Below are 6,428 nucleotides of genomic sequence, written 5' to 3'. Positions count from 1 at the left end.
TCAGAAGGCTAGCAATTTACCCTCAAGCCACAGCACCACTTCCAGCTTTTGGGTGGTTAATGAGAGATAAGAGTCTCACAGACTTTCCTGCCTGGGCTGGCCTTGAACCCAGATCCTAAGTTCTCAGCCATCTGAGTAGCTAACATGACAGGCATGAAAACACTGGCCTCTGACCCCTGTATCTATTCTTTATTGATGGTGAGCATCATTGCACCTCTTGAGTGTAGTCTCAGTGGTTTCCATTCCATCTCCTAATGGCTGTCTGTGCTCTAGCAATGACCCCCTATGTGCTGTCAGGGTCAGGTCTCCATCAAGACTGATTCCCGCTGCTAGGCAGTAGATGGCAGAATTGAGCTGGGCTTTTGTGGCTGTCTTTCTTATTTGTCTTTATTGCCAAACTTGAGGGACTCTAGAGTTACTCCTTAAAACAACTTTTTTTATGTATCTATCTTATTATCTATACACTTCATACACTGCATATTGTTTAGTACTTTGAAAATGTTTGTAGTAACTAATCATTTTCTGCCACTCATTAGAGGTTGTCTAATCTTGAAAAATAATACCACCTTTCCCCTATTTTATTTTCTTCTCTCCACTGTCATTGAAATTTTCTTTTATTTGTTCCCCCTCCATTTAGGAAAATCTGCAGATCTACACTAGGTTATTTTCTCCATGTCCTTCAAACAACTCAGCCAACTCTACTGGTTTTGCGAATACAATACAAAGTGCTGCCTCCACAGTGAATAGGGAAGCAAAAGTGTGGGAGGAGGCAAGATCAGCCTTTAATGCAAATGTGGCATTGGAACCAGTTTTTACAGGGACATTGAAGTGGATGCAAGCCCTCAAGACAACCAAGGAGAGGAGTGAAGAAGGAAAAATGAAGAGCGAGAGAAAGTAGGAATTTGAGAGTAGGATAATTTTGTTCAAGGGTGAGAATGCCATGAGAAAAGCCAGTTGACTCAGCCTTGGAAATGAAGCTTATAAAGCACAGATACAATCTAAAGACATTTAGTCCAAAGGACTGGGGGCTGATACCCCCAAGGCTGGGACCTGCTAAGAGGAAATCATCTATGAGGACTTCTAGGTATCCAGGTATGCCATTGGTCTTATAATTCAGTTCACATTATGGAGGAGTGTCTAATTATACCCTTCATGCTCCTGCAGTTAGCAGAGCTAAGATCCTTAGGTTAGTGTAATGGTAGAAAGTGGACCTCAAACGTTGAATGCTGAATCAAACTGTAATAGTTCAGTTACTCACTTCTACACAATATACACCCTACACTTTTCACATCCATAGATGATATCTTCACAATGTGCTCATGTGAGGAAACAATTCATGGAACCCCCATTGTAGAAGGGTGTTTGAAGTAGGAGCAGGCAGAAGGCACGTGGTAGGATCGCTGAACAACTAGAGAAGCTTTGATGCAAACACACGTGGATTCAACAGAATGTATACAATAAAATCCAATCATGACACTTGAATTTTTCCATTGCTCATGCTCTCTGCTGCCTTTCTTCCACCCTTCCTTCCTAAGAGGAAAAGAGAGAATAGAGGCCATGAGGAATGCTGAGGATGAGAAAATAATATCCTGAAGTATAATGCTCTGGTAGGACTTTGAGCTAAAGCATAAAGGAAACCATGAGTACCAATATCAGAAGTACAGTCTCTCTGAGTATCTCCTGTCATTCTGTCCTCCTGTCCCACCCATCTCTCTCCCTCAAAACCAGTCATAGAAAGTAGAATTCCTCCCAAAGTGGGTCACAGAAGATATGAGATACTCTTTTTCTTCAAAGCAAGACATAGGGCTAGGAATATGGCCTAGTGGCAAGAGTGCTTGCCTCGTATACATGAAGCGCTGGGTTCGATTCCTTAGCACCACATATATAGAAAATGGTCAGAAGTGGCACTGTGGCTCAAGTGGCAAAGTGCTAGCTGTGAGCAAAAAAAAAGAAGCCAGCGACAGTGCTCAGGCCCTGAGTCCAAGGCCCAGGACTGGCAAAAAAAAAAAAAATCAAAGCAAGATATAAAGTCTTGAAATATGATTAACATGCTCCTGTTTTTCTGTCTAAGAGAAAAGCTGGCTATAAAGAAAAATTCAGTGAGCTCCCTTCTGATAGCAGCTCATAGGACTCAGATTGCAGGAGAAACCTGCTCTGTACTTGGGAAAAGGAATGCTATTTGGAAAGGCCAAAAATCCACACAAGCGTTGCTTATCTAATTAACCTAATATATTAAATCAGAAGTTTTGTGTCCATTCATGTTTCTATACAATTGTCCATTTTTCATTGAATTGCAACACAAAAATAGACTATTTTTTCTGGGTCATTGGATTTTCCCCTCCCCCCCTTGCTTTCCTTCTTTTTCTCTCTCTCTCTCTTTTTTGAAGTTACTGGGAATTAAACGCAGGGCCTTGTGTTTTCTAGGAAGGTACTGTGTCATTTGATTCACCCTTTTTGTTGTTTTGGTTACTTCTGAAATAGGGTCTCACTTTTTGCCCGTTGGCCTGGACTACTGACTTCCTATTTATCCTTTCCACTATAACTGAGATGAGAGGCAACAATCACAACACGCAAATATTGGTTGAGATGGGGCTCTCTGGAACTTTTTGCCTGAGCTGGCCTTGAACAACAATTCTCCCAATCTATGCCACCCCAAGTCATTTTGACTAAAGATATGAGCCATTGATGCTTGGCTGGATCCTCATTTCTGAAAGCTCCTTTGTCACATTGAGTTTGGATGGCATACATATATTCTCTTGTAAATCTATCTTCTGAGGGTACTGGCTATAACCCTTATATAATAGGGGGAAAGGTATCACAATGTTCTGCCCTTATAGGAATAAAATATCCACAAATGCTATTTAAGAGCCACATCTTAGCATCAGTTTCCCATGGTAATTGCTTACCCAATCACTGGCACATGAATAACATTCATTTTTTGAAATCTAAATTTAACAGATACCTGATAACACTCTACTTGCTGACAGGAAGTAAAGTAGGCCAGATCTGTGCCCGGCACCCTTGCCATTTTACCCTACTGAACCCATGCAGCAATGGAGAGAATAAGAACCTGACAGGACTGAAAAGGAATTTGTTCCTGAGTAAGAGGTTAATCTGTGTTCTGTAACTTTTAATCCTAAGAGAAGAAAAAAAGCCATTAAAATAATTTGGAAGAACTATAAATCACAAAAGGGAAAAAACCCAAACAAAAAATTAAGCTACACTGTACCATTTTTCTTTTAGAAAAAGATGTATTCAATTAGATGAAGTGGCTTATTCCTGTAATCTTGGCTATTTGGGAAACTGAAATCAAGAGGATAGTAGTTCAAGACCAGCTAAAGAAGAAAAGTTCACAAGACTCCTTTTCAACCAATAGCTGGGTGCAGTGGCAAGGATCTGTGATTAGCATAAAATAGGAGGGTTGTAGTCTAGGCACATGCTCAGACCAAAAGTAAGATCCTATCTCTTAGCAAACCAGCACACAAAGGGACTAGTTCCCTAGGGCTCAAGTGATAGAGTACTTTAATACCCACCACCACCACCACCACCACCACACACAGAAAGAGAAAGCAAAAGAAAGAGAAGTTTTTGTGATCCAGGTTTACTGACACATGCCTAGAATCACAGCTGCTTGAGAAGTAGAGATTGAGAAGATCACGGTTCAAGGCTAACTCAAGGTGACCCATCTAAATCAATGAAAGGCTGCATATAGTGGTACTGTAATTCTATCTGCTGTAAGTGGCATAAATAGGAGCATTAAAGTCTAGGTCAACCTAGGCAAAATTGACGATCCCATTTCAAAACTAACCAGAGCATAAAAAATAACCAGAGACAGGCATGGCCCTTTTTAAACCCAGAGTTCAAGTCCCCAAACTGCCCAAGAAAAAGAAGAACAAAAGAAAAGATTCTGTCCTGGGGCTGGGGATATGGCCTAGTGGCAAGAGTGCCTGCCTCATATACATGAGGCCCTGGGTTCGATTCCCCAGTACCACATATACAGAAAATGGCCAGAAGTGGCGCTGTGGCTCAAGTGGCAGAGTGCTAGCCTTGAGCAAAAAGAAGCCAGGGGCAGTGCTCAGGCCCTGAGTCCAAGCCCCAGGACTGACCAACAACAACAAAAAAAAGATTCTGTGCTATTTGAGATATTCTTTAAGTTATACCTTTAAAATAATTTGTGCAACATCAAAACAGTTGGCTCCAAATGTGAAAGTTAAGTCTCTTTACCATTTAAGTTGCCTCAAGTTTTGAAAATACATAATTTTGCTATTTCTTGAAATGTATTTCAAATAAGCTAGAATAGTGAATGTTTTTTAAAGTGAACAGATTTTGTTTAATACTAGAAAATTTCTTATATGTAAACAGAAACATCACATGGCATTGACTTGATCAAATGCATTAAAATGAGAATTAGCTTTTATTTATTTATTTATTTTTGGTTCTGTAGCCAACAGTCTTTATTTTCCTTTTTCCTTGTTTACTTATAGAAAGAAAAAAGAAGTGAGAATTTCTTCTGTTGTCTTAACACACTCTTCATTACCATTTGCAAATGTAAGGCTGTCCAAAATAGAAGACAATCTTTCTGCTTCTGCTAAAATGCTGAGTCTATAAAGTTGGAAGCAGAGAAAACCAGGTGGGAAATCACACCTGCCAGCTGACACTTCCACCCTTAGCAATCGCCCACCATCACCTTGCAGGGACTTCTTGGCCGTGTGGAGTGGTCCTGGGCTGGTACTCTTGGGAAGCAGTGGCTCAGAAATGCCCGGATCTTTTAGAACCAATTTTATTGTTCCAAGTGAACATTTGCCATTTCACATATTCCAAGTTTAATCTCCTCCTAGCTATTCAAAAGAGACCAAGGGGAGGAAGGGGGCCTAGGCACCCCTGCCCTCTGCCAGCTTTACTGGGGGGCGGCCCTGCCCCCGGCAGGTGCCAGCCTCTTACCTATGTTTACATCCTGAGGGATTTCTGCCTTGGGGGGCTGACCTTTCACCTCTGTGTCCCAGGAGGTCAGGTCTGCCCCTCGCTGCTGTCCCAATCTTTTCTCTTTCTTTTTTTCTTGATAAAACCTTTTACACACACACACACACACACACACACACACACACACAGAGAGAGAGACCAAATTCTGAGAATTAGCTTTTAAAAATAGCTACTTTTCCTTACCTTAAGCTTCTAGTGATTCTTCATTGCCTGAGAAAGAAACTTCCTTAAGGGATACTGGCATGATGAATGTCTTAGAAACAATTATGAAAGAGTTTGAGGGCTGGACACATGGGTTCAAGACCCAGGGCACTCACCTAACAAGTTCAAGGCTTGAGTTCAAAGTCCACTACTACCAAAACAAAATGAAGCAAAAAGTGTGGAATCAGCAGAAATATTACTCTTGTCCATCTGTTCAGAAACATGCTGTGCTGTGACTAGTTTGCCCTCTGCTGTTCCCAGGTTCTTTAAGGATCTGTTCCTCCACTGTTTTTGACCTACTTTATGACTCTGTAAATTCAACAAAAGCAATATCAATGCAAACTACTGTGTTCAGTAAACATGCAAATGAGTTCCATCCACCCAATAAAAGAGGCCTCTTTTGTTTCTCTAATACCTGTTCATTCATTTCAGCATCTCAGATTGCCTGTTGTGTCAGCATCCCCATGACTACTCCCAGTTTGCTGATGCCTTAGAATGATACACAGGACTTAGAAAAGCCTTTACACTCAGGGCTGTGGTTTATTTTGGAGAAAGACTACATGTCAGAATCAGCAACATGGAAAAGGAGGTAAAGCATAGCTCAGGAAAACCAGTCAGAAGGATCCAGTTATCTTCTCCCCCAAGGATTTGCATGGTTAACATTTTATTCTGCCAACAATGATGAATTTTGCAAATGTAGGAAGCTTGCCTGAACCTTGGGGTACAGAGCTCTTTATTAGATCAGTTTCACAGGTACACAGTCTCTGCAGAATGTGAGCGATCCCTTTTCCAACCCCCAGAAGTCAAATTAATACCATGTGGTCCAATGCCTTACACATGTAGAAACACTCTTAGCAGACAGGAAATTTGAAGGGTTAGAGGTCATTTCCAAGGTGTTAGCTAAGAGCCAGTCCTTTCTTTGTCATATGCATAATTTAAGTAAGCCAAGGCTGCTGAGTTAACCCTTTCCCAAACATTTCTATACATCCATACATATGTTCTTCTTGGAGTTCTCCACTAAACTGTTGCTGCTGTTCTAATCTTCTGAGCTCCCTCATTAACAGACTAAAAAAAAATATTTGACATATTTATGTTGACATGAGTTATAGTTACCTTTTTAAAGAAAGATTAGCTTTTCATATATTCTTGTCGATAAAAAAAATCACTAATACTTGTGGTTTTGCTTCTTCCCTTTTCCTCCCCCACATCTGGGGTGTGTGTGTGTGTGTGTGTGTGTGTGTGTGTGT

General features: G+C 40.9%; 1 long non-coding RNA gene across 1 annotated transcript; it reads right to left on the bottom strand.

Moving 5' to 3' along the window:
• Nucleotides 1–1,280: 1,280 nt before the first annotated feature.
• On the bottom strand, nucleotides 1,281–5,260 carry LOC125359179. Its single transcript, XR_007212509.1, has 2 exons — nucleotides 5,164–5,260; nucleotides 1,281–1,530 (listed from the first exon to the last, which is right to left on the bottom strand). It is a non-coding gene; the product is annotated as an uncharacterized LOC125359179 (long non-coding RNA).
• Between the last annotated feature and the right edge of the window lie 1,168 nt (nucleotides 5,261–6,428).

The sequence above is a fragment of the Perognathus longimembris genome, chromosome 11 (genome assembly GCF_023159225.1).
Source record: "Perognathus longimembris pacificus isolate PPM17 chromosome 11, ASM2315922v1, whole genome shotgun sequence".
Classification (NCBI taxonomy): Eukaryota; Metazoa; Chordata; class Mammalia; order Rodentia; family Heteromyidae; genus Perognathus; species Perognathus longimembris.
Note: the sequence above shows the minus strand (reverse complement) of the source record. Positions and strands in the feature narration are given on the sequence as shown.